Consider the following 12,918-nt stretch of genomic DNA (forward strand, 5'->3'; position numbering starts at 1 on the left):
AGTAACAAAAAAACCTCACAATTATGTCTTATTGAATGTTAAAAACGTTAAAAACAGAATGGAATTTTACATTTTCTACTGAATGAGACACCTAGAATGTAACATGAAAATAAAGAATGTGGGATTTACAATATTAACTATGAAGGATAAAACACTGAATATTGACAATATATGAATGTCACACCCGCTCTCCATCCACATATTTTACAATCAAGCGAAACTGCAAAAATGCAACAAACACTGCAAAATATGAACGCGAAGGGTAAAAAAAAACCCCACCTACAATCTGATATATGTGATATATCACGAAGCTTTAGAACTTTGTTGTAAAAATCTCCTTCCGCGTCTGTCCCTGACTCTGGAAACACTCTGTGGAAACGCTCCCCACCCACACTGCTTGGTACCTCGTCTGAGCTGCTGTGACTTACATTACCATAGTAACTAATTAGATGACCATAGTAACTAATTAGATGACCATAGTGACTAGTATATGATGCTGATTCCAAGCATTGAAAGACTTAAAGACTTCCGGTCATTAGAAAACATGAGTGCACATCATAATGGCAGCTACACTTTACATCTTAAACATCTAAAAAAATTATTTGGTAATGTCAGACGGGCCAGATTGAAAAGTTTAACGGGCCACATGTGGCCCCCGAGCCTTAATTTGCCCAGGTCTGCATTACTGCTATGTGGCCCTCAATGAAAACAAGTTTGACACCCCTGTACTCGCTACTAACATTAGCAGTCGCTGCTTTTCTTTCCTTAATGATAGTCACACACACACTAGGTGTGGTGAGATGATCCTCTGCATTTGACCCATCACCCCCTGGGAGGTGAGGGGAGCAGTGAGCAGCAGCGGTGGCCGCGCCCAGGAATCATTTTGGTGATTTAACCCCCAATTCCAACCCTTGATGCCGAGTGCCAAGCAGTGCACTGCCTTGACTTTACCTGCTTGTTTCTATGTCTGTGCACGCACATTTCAATCCATTTCAAAGATTCCTGCGCACATTTTTGGTCCCTCCCGCAAAGGATGACTCGTCGATGCTTGCGAATTCGGACGAGTGTCCACTCTTATCGTGTGTGACCTCTGTCTCTCTGGCGGTTTGCCGTCTTGGATAACATTTTGACATTCCGGTCTCCTCCCTCAGACACGGCGATGCCTCTGGCCGAGGGTGAATGGGGGGCCCAATGATAAGGCTTCACTCACAATTAGCAGGCTGCAGCGGAGAGGCGAGAGGGGGAAATTGAACTGTCAGAGAGGAGAAGAGAGAGGAGGAGCGGAGGAGAGAGGAAGGGTGGCAGTGGGGTGGGGGAGGGGTGACCCCATCCTGCAAAATGGAGCCCGTCATAATTTGTTCATTTGGTGCCCATCAGCCTCTACCTTTCCTCTGTAACGGCACACTTCTGACCTTCCTCCCACTGTCTCACTCTTCATTCCCCTTCCCTTTCTCCACACTCCATTGCTCACCTTCCTCTTCTCACCCCCACCGCTGCTTGCCTTCACTCATCTTAACACGCTCTCCATATTTTCGCACTGTGTACAAATCACATGACACCTTTTAGCGGCGCAGCCGTCGAGATTAGCAGCATTATTCTGATTAGATTCATCAATCGCAGATTTAAGACTCAGAGGTTTCAAGAGTGGGGGAAATAGAAGAAATGGAGTAGACAAGACCCCCGGAACCGTTTGCCCTTCCTCTGTGAGGAATGTGATGGATGGTAATGTTCAAGTTAAATAAGCTGAGAGGCTTTTAGCAGCTCTGTATTTAAATGTCAAATGCTGATGGGCCCTAATGAGATAATACTGCTGAGCGCAATTAGCCTGTTAGGCACAGACGGGCTATTCCCATCAATACATGGAGACTTGTACACTCGCAGCATTCCTGTTCAACACAATGACACAAACACATATACTCTTGCAAACATTGTTGCATATGTAGATGTAATTATAGTCCTTGAAAGCGTCTAAAAGCAAATGATGACTAGTACGGTATTAAGTGGGGGCCAAGCAGATGAATTGAGAATACAGCGAGTGAGCAGAGAATTATTTTCAGTCTCACGTTAAGCACCACTATAGCAATTAGCCAATTAAAGTCTTTCCTTATGTGTAACCTTTGAATTTTCAGTGTGCTGTACACCAGTGTACAGTATCCAGCTTTTCCAAAATTAAAGTGTTATTTTAATCAGTGACTAAAGTAGTCTCGGATTAAAAAATGTACAAAAGTCAATTGTTATAAGGATGTTCAACATATTATTACAAACCCCGTTTCCATATGAGTTGGGAAATTGTGTTAGATGTAAATATAAACGGAATACAATGATTTGCAAACCATTTTCAACCCATATTCAATTGAATATGCTACAAAGACAACATATTTGATGTTCAAACTGATAAACCTTTTTTCTTTTTGCAAATAAGCATTAACTTTAGAATTTTTTTTTGCAAATAAGCATTAACTTTAGAATTTGATGCCAGCAACACGTGACAAAGAAGTTGGGAAATGTGGCAATAAATACTGATAAAGTTGAGGAATGCTCATCAAACACTTATTTGGAACATCCCACAGGTGTGCAGGCTAATTGGGAACAGGTGGGTGCCATGATTGGGTACAAAAACAGCTTCCAAAAAAATGCTCAGTCTTTCACAAGAAAGGATGGGGCGAGTTACACCCCTTTGTCCACAACTGCGTGAGCAAATAGTCAAACGGTTTAAGAATAACGTTTCTCAAAGTGCAATTGCAAGAAATTTAGGGATTTCAACATCTACGGTCCATAATATCATCAAAAGGTTCAGAGAATCTGGAGAAATCACTCCACGTAAGCGGCATGGCCGGAAACCAACATTGAATGACCATGACCTTCGATCCCTCAGACGGCACTGTATCAAAAACCGACATCAATCTCTAAAGGATATCACCACATGAGCTCAGGAACACTTCAGAAAACCACTGTCACTAAATACAGTTTGTCACTACATCTGTAAGTGCAAGTTAAAGCTCTACTATGCAAAGCAAAAGCCATTTATCAACAACATCCAAAAACGCCGCCGGCTTCTCTGGGCCCGAGATCATCTAAGATGGACTCATGCAAAGTGGAAAAGTGTTCTGTGGTCTGACGAGTCCACATTTCAAATTGTTTTTGGAAATATTCGACATCGTGTCATCCGGACCAAAGGGGAAGCGAACCATCCAGACTGTTATCGACGCAAAGTTCAAAAGCCAGCATCTGTGATGGTATGGGTGTGCATTAGTGCCCAAGGCATGGGTAACTTACACATCTGTGAAGGTACCATTAATGCTGAAAGGTACATACAGGTTTTGGAACAACATATGCTGCCATCTAAGCGCCGTCTTTTTCATGGACGCCCCTGCTTATTTCAGCAAGACAATGCCAAGCCACATTCAGCACGTGTTACAACAGCATGGCTTCCTAAAAAAAAGAGTGCGGGTACTTTCCTGGCCCGCCTGCAGTCCAGACCTGTCTCCCATCGAAAATGTGTGGCGCATTATGAAGCGTAAAATAAGACAGCGGAGAACCCGGACTGTTGAACGACTGAAGCTCTACATAAAACAAAAATGGGAAAGAATTCCACTTTCAAAGCTTCAACAATTACTTTCCTCAGTTCCCAATCGTTTTTTCAGTGTTGTTAAAAGAAAAGGTGATGTAACACAGTGGTGAACATGCCACGTGTTGCAGCCATGAAATTCTAAGTTAATTATTATTTGCCAAAAAAAATAAAGTTTGAGTTTGAACATCAAATATCTTGTCTTTGTAGTGCATTCAATTGAATATGGGTTGAAAAGGATTTGCAAATCATTGTATTCCGTTTATATTTACATCTAACACAATTTCCCAACTCATATGGAAACGGGGTTTGTATAAACAAACCCCAAAATGTTGTGTAAATCATACATAAAAAGATAATGCAACTATTTGCAAATCCTTTTCAACTTATATTCAATTGAATAAACTGCAAAGACAAGATATTTAATGTTTGAACTGAAAAACATATTTTTTTTTGCAAATAATTAACTTAGAATTTAATGGCAGCAACACATTGTAAAAAAGTTGGCACAGGGGCATTTTTACCACTGTGTTACATGGCCTTTCCTTTTAACAACACTCAGTAAACGTTTGGGAACTGAGGAGACCAATTTTTGAAGCTTTTCAGGTGGAATTCTTTCCCATTCTTGCTTGATGTACAGCTTAAGTTGGGGGTCTCCATTGTGGTATTTTAGGCTTCATAATGCGCCACACATTTTCAATGGTAGACAGGTCTGGACTACAGGCAGGCCAGTCCAGTCAGGGCCGGCCCGTGGCATAGGCCGTATAGGCAAATGCTAAGGGCGCCGTCCATCAGGGGGCGCCACGCAAGTGCCACAAATGTTGGAGAGAGAAAAAAAAAAAAAGAGAAAAAAAGGTGGTACTATTATTTCTAAATACAAAAAATAATCCCACGTTAATTAAAATGCAAAGTAAAGCCTATTTAATAGAAATATTATTTGTTACAACATTCCCCCCCCGCACGGTGCGCCCCCTCCCTTCCCGTATCATGACTCTTTTTGGACGTCACCACATCAAAAAATCAACACAAGATGTCAAAACGGCCAAAACTGTCAGGTGCCCAGGGAAGAAAAAAGAGAAAAGAAGAGGAGGAGAAACGAGAAAAGACAGAGGTAGCAAGTAGGTAACGTTAGCCTACATGAAATTATTTGTCTGTTACAGAATGTGATAGTAACCTGGCTTTTTAGCATTAAGCTAATGTTACATGAGTCGGCAATTGCTAATCAATAAATAGCTAGTTCTGTTTTAACGTCGGGTTAATATTGTGGAGGGGGCTAAATTGTTATGGAAAATAATAATGTAACGTTAGGTAATTGCAGTACTCCCACCTACATTCCTCTGGGACATTTGTATTAGATATTTTAAGCAGGTGTTTTTTGTTTACATTGTTATTGCCTTCTGGTTAGCTAATGTTTGCCCTGCAGGTAATAGTCACTTTTCCACCCCTTTATATATTAGGTATAGTTGTAAGTAAAAAAAAAAAGGTCAAAGACAAAGCTATTCGGTTTCTTGTGAGTATATACACTTCACTGCCGATGTGGGGGGGGGGGGGGGGCGCCACCTAAAATCTTGCCTAGGGCGCCAGATTGGTTAGGGCCGGGCCTGAGTCCAGTACCCACACTTTTTTCCCACGAAGCCACGCTGTTGTAACACAGGGCTTGGCAGGCATTGTCTTGCTGAAATAAGCAGGGGCGACCATGATAATGTTGCTTGGATGGCATCATATGTTGCTCCAAAACCTGTATGTACCTTTCAGCATTAATGGTGCATTCACAGATGTTTAAGTTACCCATGCCTTGGGCACTAATACACCCCCATACCATCACAGATGCTGGCTTTTGAACTTTGCGCCTATAACAATCCGGATGGTTCTTTTCCTCTTTGGTCCGTAGGACACGACGTCCACAGTTTCCAACAACAAATTGAAATGTGAACGCGTCAGACCACAGAACACTTTTATACTTTGCATCAGTCAATCTTAGATGAGCTCGGGCCCAGTGAAACCAGCGGCGTTTCTGGGTGTTGTTGATAAATGGCTTTGGCTTTGCATAGTAGAGTTTTAACTTGCACTTACAGATGTGGCGACAAACTTTAGTTACTGACAGTGGTTTTTTCAAGTGTTCTTGAGCCAATGTGGTGATATCCTTTACACACTGATGTCGCTTTTTGATGCAGTACCGCCTGAGGGATCGAAGGTCTGTAATATCATAGCTTACGTGCAGTGATTTCTCCAGATTCTCTGAACCTTTTGCTGATATTACGGACTGTAGATGGTGAAATCCCTAAATTCCTTGCAATAGGTCCTTGAGAAATGTTGTCCTTAAACTGTTTGAGAATTTGCTCACGCATTCGTTCACAAAGTGGTGACCCTCGCCCCATCCTTGTTTGTGAATGCCTGAGCATTTCATTTCATTAGCCTGTTCACCTGTGGGATGTTTCAAATAAGTGTTTGATGAGCATTCCTCAACTTTCTCAGTCTTTTTTGCCACTTGTGTCAGCTTTTTTGAAACATGTTGCAGTCATCAAATTCCAAATGAGCTGATATTTACAAAAAATAACAACGTTTTCCAGTTTGAAGGTAAAGTAGCTTGTCTTTGCAGTCTATTCAATTGAATATAAGTTCAAAAGGATTTGCAAATCATTGTATTCTGTTTTTTTTTACGATTTACACAACGTGACAACTTCACTGGTTTTGGGTTTTGTATTATATTGGATATTCTTTGCCGTTGTAAACGCTCCAAAGTTTTTCAAATCAGATCTTTTCGCATCAAATTCGGGCCACATCAGGAGGTTTACCAAATCTGATTAGAATTTGATCTTTTCAAAAGTGACTGCAGTCCAAACTGCAATGTGACCTGAATGCGACCTGATTGTGACCTTTACGGCATCTTTGGAGCTACGCCATTCGTGTGCGCAGCATGATTACTTTCCTTTTGGCAATTCTATTCTTCCTCCTCATGCAGTTTTCCATCCCACTACCTCTACCCAACAGCCACGCCACAAACCCACTAACACGCTGATCTGTGGCGACCATGTTTTCTCATGTAGTAGCGACTTCCTCATTTACAGAATCCAGTGTTCTGTCGAAATGAGCTGCTTCATTGAAAAAAGCAGCCGCATCAAAGAATGATCCCTAAAGTTTAAAACATCGATTTAGATATAACATAAAAGGTAGAGATGTCCGATAATGGCTTTTTTTCCGATATCCGATATTCCGATATTGTCCAACTCTTAATTACCGATACCGATATCAACCGATACCGATATATACAGTCGTGGAATTAAAACATTATTATGCCTAATTTTGTTGTGATTGCCCCGCTGGATGCATTAAACAATGTAACAAGGTTTTCCAAAATAAATCAACTCAAGTTATGGAAAAAAAATGCCAACATGGCACTGCCATTTTTATTATTGAAGTCACAAAGTGCATTATTTTTTTTTAACATGCCTCAAGATAGCAGCTTGGGATTTGGGACATGCTCTCCCTGAGAGAGCATGAGGAGGTTGAGGTGGGCGGGGTTGGGGGGGGGGGGGGGATGGCGGTGTTTTGGGGGGTAGGGGTAGCGGGGGTGTATATTGTAGCGTCCCGGAAGAGTTAGTGCTGCAAGGGGTTCTGGGTATTTGTTCTGTTGTGTTTATGTTGTGTTACGGTGCGGATGTTCTCCCGAAATGTGTTTGTCATTCTTGTTTGGTGTGGGTTCACAGTGTGGCGCATATTTGTAACACTGTTAAAGTTGTTTATACGGCCACCCTCAGTGTGACCTGTATGGCTGTTGACCAAGTATGAGTTGTATTCACTTGTGTGTGTGAAAAGCCGTAGATATTATGTGATTGGACCAGCAGTGCCTTTAGGGTTTATTGGCGCTCTGTACTTCTCCCTACGTCCGTGTACCACTCCGTACAGCGGCGTTTTAAAAAGTCATACATTTTACTTTTTGAAACCAATACCGATAATTTTGAAACCGATACCGATAATTTCCGATATTACATTTTAAAGCATTTATTGGCCGATAATATCGGCAGTCCGATATTATCGGACATCTCTAATAAAAGGTATAATAAAATAATCACTTACTTGTAGCTCCAGTGACAAATCAACTCTTCATCTTCGAGAGGTTTTGACGGATCAACTTCTGGTCAACTTCCTTTGTTTCCACATTATCGAACTGCAAGTGACGTCGCGGCAACATTGGGGCCACAATGGAGCCTGTGCGCGTTTCTACTGGAGTCTGTTAAAGATCACATTTTACTTGCTGTGTTAAATGTCAGCTAGGGAAAAAAAAGATTTCTAAGAACTGATTAAGTATCGTTACAAATAAGAATCGCGACTTATTCGAAAATCAATTTTTTTAGACACCCCTACAAAATATACAATTTATTTACTAAATTTTCTTTGTAACTGATAAAGTGCATACATTGCAGCAAAGCACAATATTTAACAATGGGATTCAGAACTCGGCTGGGGATGGGTACCGAATCCAGTACTTTTTTGGCACTGACCGAATACCACCGGTTCAGGGTACTGATTGATGTAAAATTCAACAATGCCATGTTTTGGTGTCTAGGTTGCACCCGACGTCACGCCTGGTTGCCGACGCTTTGGATGGATTGATGGATGCTACAACGCAAGTAAAGTAAGGCTCCACTTTTCCAAAAATGCGCTATCTTGATGCTTTTATATATTGGATTTGCTATTGATATGCTACTGATTAGCATTAGCGATTTAAATGGTGATTTTAAATAATCTAAATTTGTTAGTGAAAACTACTAAGATGCATGTCACAATCAAACAACTGGTAAGTAATAAGCAGAGGTGGGTAAATACCCCAAAATTGTACTCAAATAAAAGTACTGTTAATTTAGAATAATATGGCTCAAGTAAAAGTAAAAAGTAGTCATCAAATAATCACTTGAGTAAGAATAGGTAAGTATTCAGTGAAAAAATTCCTAACTTGTGAGTAACTTCTGATGTGTTTAGTAGCTTTTTTTTAACGGTTCTTGAACTGTAGTTGATGTGAGTGTCCGTGTGTAAAACAGAATTCATATACAATTTATTGCAGCATGTTTTCTCTAGTTGGAAGGGGAATTCTTGTAGGCTGAACATTTCTGCTGACACATATGACATTACATAATATAAATGTTCTTTTTACTAGTTTGAAAATAATCACTTCCATGTCAATCACTTGTCAATTTGATTATGGTTATGGTTTATGTTTATTTCAAAATTGCTTTACAAATGGACAAAAGTGTTACACTAGCTTGATGAAATCTGGATAGATTTATTTTCAAAGCAAAATGCTAGTTAAAGAGTCGAAATCTTATTTGCACGTGTGTTACTATTTTTTTTCAATACTTACACAACCTATTTTTAGTCGCAAATGTAACCCCCTGCTTCAAAAATGAGATTAAGAAATGGGATAATAAAACAAGATATAACAACCGATCAGCAGTTATCATAATTAGCTCATTTTTAAATATTGCAATAAAAATAGATTTTGTTTTTAAAAACAATTACAAGTCAGTAACACAAACAAAAGTGCCATACATTGGTACCATTGACTACCGGTATAGATATCTAGGTATTGTTGCGTCTGACGAGTCTACCTCTCAGGGAATTAAAGTCACTGGTCAATCCCAAGTTCTTTCAGATGACATATATGCAGAGAAAGAAGGACCATCAAGACAAAATAGGAATATTATCATGTTTTACTGAAGCTTCAGGAGACCAGCCCACATCAATACAGTCATACCGTCATCTCGGGATGGTATAACATTCAAACAGGAAGAGACACCTTCTTGAATACGCAAACAGCGCCCACCCTCTCCAGAAAGGAATACAAGCTCATTGTTCTACTACAGATAAGATATAAGGGAGTACTCCAACTCCTACATTGCAAGCCTTCAAGGAAACACACACAGTTTACTTGCGGACATATTCCTAAAAAAATAGAAAGAGTACAAATGGAAAAACACTAGCTGATTTAAACATGACTATGAATAAAGAAAGAACATATATATATATATATATATATATATATATATATATATATATATATATATATATATATATATATATATATATATATATATATATATATATATATATATATATATATATGCATTCTCCACAATATACCGGGAATTGGTACCGTATCGGTTCAAATGCGAATGATACCCATCGCTATTGATACATGCATTTCACTTCATGGCAGAAAATAACACACTTGTCATATATTTGTTTGTAGTGTTGTAAATCAGATTTGTGATAGTGATTGCTACATACAATTATTTAAAAAAAACAACAAAGTGGCTAGTGCACAATAACTAAACAAAAGCAAAAACTACCATTGCCTCCCATTTAAATCATTTGGGTTTCTCCCTCAAAGCAGTCTTGTATCCATAGGTAAACAATAAGAAAAATGACCAAAAAAATGATTTTGTATCAATAAGAACACGGAAAAGAAAAAATATAGATTCATTACCTTAGTATCGTCTACATACTGATACTATACTAGGTATCGATAATATTGACATCTGGATCGATCACCCCTACTTTACATTAAAGCTCTAGCGGTAAATTAGCTTATTATGTTTATGTGTGTGTGTGTGTGTGTGTGTGTGTGTGTGTGTGTGTGTGTGTGTGTGTGTGTGTGTGTGTGTGTGTGTGTGTGTGTGTTTGTGTGTGTGTGTGTGTGTGTGTGTGTGTGTTTGTGTGTGTGTGTGTGTGTGTGGCATACTTAGCCATTACTTTGCCTCGAGTCTTCCAGTGATAATTGTACTTGGAAAAACTGAGCTTATTTTACGCTATGGTGGTGAGGATCATGGGCGTCCCTAGGTTTGAAGAACAGGGGGTTAGGGCTTAGCCCCCCAAGATGTTCCTGGGGCACTTGCAATATCTTTTCGCCCACAACTTTTTGGCACACTATTAGAATACACAGCAAACACTGAATACATCTAAATGGTTGAAAGTGGAAGTGTAAGAAAGCTCTAATAAGCTTTAGTAAGCATAAGATGACCCACACACATAAGGATAATGTTGTTTCGTAGAAAAGCTAGCAGGCAACTTGCAAACAGGGAAACGTTGCACAGATGAGAGCAGTGTAAACAAACTTGCACAGCACTACAGAGTTGACCTGAAAACAGAGGAGGTTCTGGTGGAAGGAAACTTTCTTGCCTGGAAAACAGCGGCTGGATGTCCACCCAAATGTTGTCTGTGCACAACTTCTTTGATTCAGAAATGTTGCACTTGCAAGATTTTTTTTTTGCTTACAACTTGTTACTACTGTATTAGAATTACAAAGCAAATATTGAAGAAATCAAAATGGTTGAAAATCAATATTGTTAGGTTAGGTTATTACTGTAATGGTAATTTAAGGTATTTAGACCACAAGTGTCAAATTCAAGGACCACAGGCCACACCTGGCCAGTAGGGATGGGTGTTATGGACTATAAAACGATAAAAGTTAAAATAAAATACAGCCGTAGAACTCCATCTTTTTAACAATGAGTCTATCAGTGCATCCAGTTGTGAAGAGTCTCTGTCTCGGGTTCTTCTGGGACCACAGGAAAGGGCACAACACTCTTGCGCTGCGTTTTTACAATTGCTTTTAATGCACCAGTTTTTCAAAGTCTTTTGGCTTTTCAGCGCTTCCAGGCGGCCTCGCTCTCCAGCTCACCTCCCCCTCATGGTTTCCGACGCTGCTAATAAAGGAACAAGTGATTAGATAACTCGTTCCAGCTTTGATATCCACTCACCTGTCTGCTGCTTCATGGCCGGCCCCTGCACACACCCCGCCCGCAGGAAACGCGTGAACCACGCCCCTCTCCACATGCCTCCACCCCCGCCCCTCACATAGCGGGGCGAGACAGGAAGTCGGCCACGGCCATCTGCGCGCCCGGCCTGTGGACCACCCGGAAGTTGTAGGGCTGTAATGCCAGATACCACCGGGTGAGCCGCGCGTTGGTGTTCTTCATGCGGTGGAGCCACTGGAGCGGTTTGTGGTCTGAGCAGAGACTGAAGGCAAGCCCCAACAGGTAGTAACGGAGGGCCCCGACCGCCCACCGGATGGCAAGGCACTCCCTCTCCACCATGCTGTACCTTGCCTCCCGGTCTGAGAGTTTCCGGCTGAGGTATAGTACGGGTCGGTCGACGCCCCCCACCCGCTGGGACAGCACCGCCCCCAGCCCCCGGCCCGACGCGTCCGCCTGCAGACAGAAAGGGATGTCGAAATTCGGCATGTGCAGCACCGGCTCCTCGCAGAGTGCTGTTTTTACCTTCTCAAAACCCCGCTGGCACTGCTCCGTCCACTGGACCAGTTCTGGAGCACCCTTTCGGGTGAGGTCAGTTAGTGGGCCAGTCGCGAACCGGGGAATGAACCGGCGGTAATAGCCCGCCAGTCCCAAAAACTGCCTCACCTCTTTTTTTGTCTTGGGGGTGGACAGGCCGCGATTGCCGCTGTTTTGTCTACTTGTGGCCGCACCTGTCCCCCTCCCAAGTGTTACCCCAGATACTGTACCTCCCTCCGGCCAACTGCGCATTTCGCCGAGTTGGCGGTGAGCCCCGCCCGTCTCAAGGACTCGAGCACCGCCCCCACCCGCCGCATGTGTTGTTCCCAGCTGCTACTCTGGATGATGACATCATCCAGGTAGGCAGCCGCGTATGCAGCGTGGGGTCGCAGCACGCGTTCCATGAGACGCTGGAACGTGGTGGGCGCACCGAACAAGCCAAACGGAAGTGTCACAAATTGGTACAAACCGTCCGGAGTGGAAAAGGCCGTTTTTTCTCGGGACTCTGGTGACAAGGGAATCTGCCAGTAGCCCTTGGACAAATCCAGTGTCGTGAAAAAATGAGCAGTGCCCAGCCGATCCAGGAGCTCGTCGACCTGAGGCATTGGGTACGCGTCAAACCGTGATTGTTCATTCACCCTGCGGTAATCCACACAGAACCGCACAGTCCCATCCTTCTTCCCAACCAGAACAATGGGACTGCACCACGCACTGTGGGATTCTTCTATCACCCCCAACTCAAGCATGGATTTTAATTCCTCCCGAACTACTTTGCGCTTGTGTTCGGGAAGCCGATATGGCCGAGACCGCACCGGGCTGGTCTCAATATGATGTCGGATGAGATTCGTGCGACCCGGCCGCGAGGAGAACACATCAGAGTAGCACCGCTGTAACTCAGCAACCTCCGCTCTCTGCGCTAATGTGAGCTGGTCGTCACAGGACAGCTGAGGGGGCGGGCCAGAGCGCGGGACCTCCGGCCCCAACTCCTCCTCCTCCCTCACTACTGTCACCATGGAAACAGGCTCCGCCTCTTTCCATGCCTTCAGTAGGTTCAGATGGTAG

At 42.3% G+C, this 12,918-nt stretch overlaps 1 long non-coding RNA gene across 1 annotated transcript in view; it reads left to right on the forward strand.

Moving 5' to 3' along the window:
- The window catches only part of LOC133575999 (uncharacterized), a 164,291-nt gene that overhangs the window by 73,503 nt on the left and 77,870 nt on the right, over nt 1-12,918 (forward strand). Inside the window, exon 2 of the long non-coding RNA XR_009811544.1 lies at nt 8,136-8,204. This is a non-coding gene — a long non-coding RNA (uncharacterized lncRNA). The remainder of the gene's footprint in view (nt 1-8,135; nt 8,205-12,918) is intronic.

The sequence above is a fragment of the Nerophis lumbriciformis genome, linkage group LG33, assembly GCF_033978685.3.
Source record: "Nerophis lumbriciformis linkage group LG33, RoL_Nlum_v2.1, whole genome shotgun sequence".
Classification (NCBI taxonomy): Eukaryota; Metazoa; Chordata; class Actinopteri; order Syngnathiformes; family Syngnathidae; genus Nerophis; species Nerophis lumbriciformis.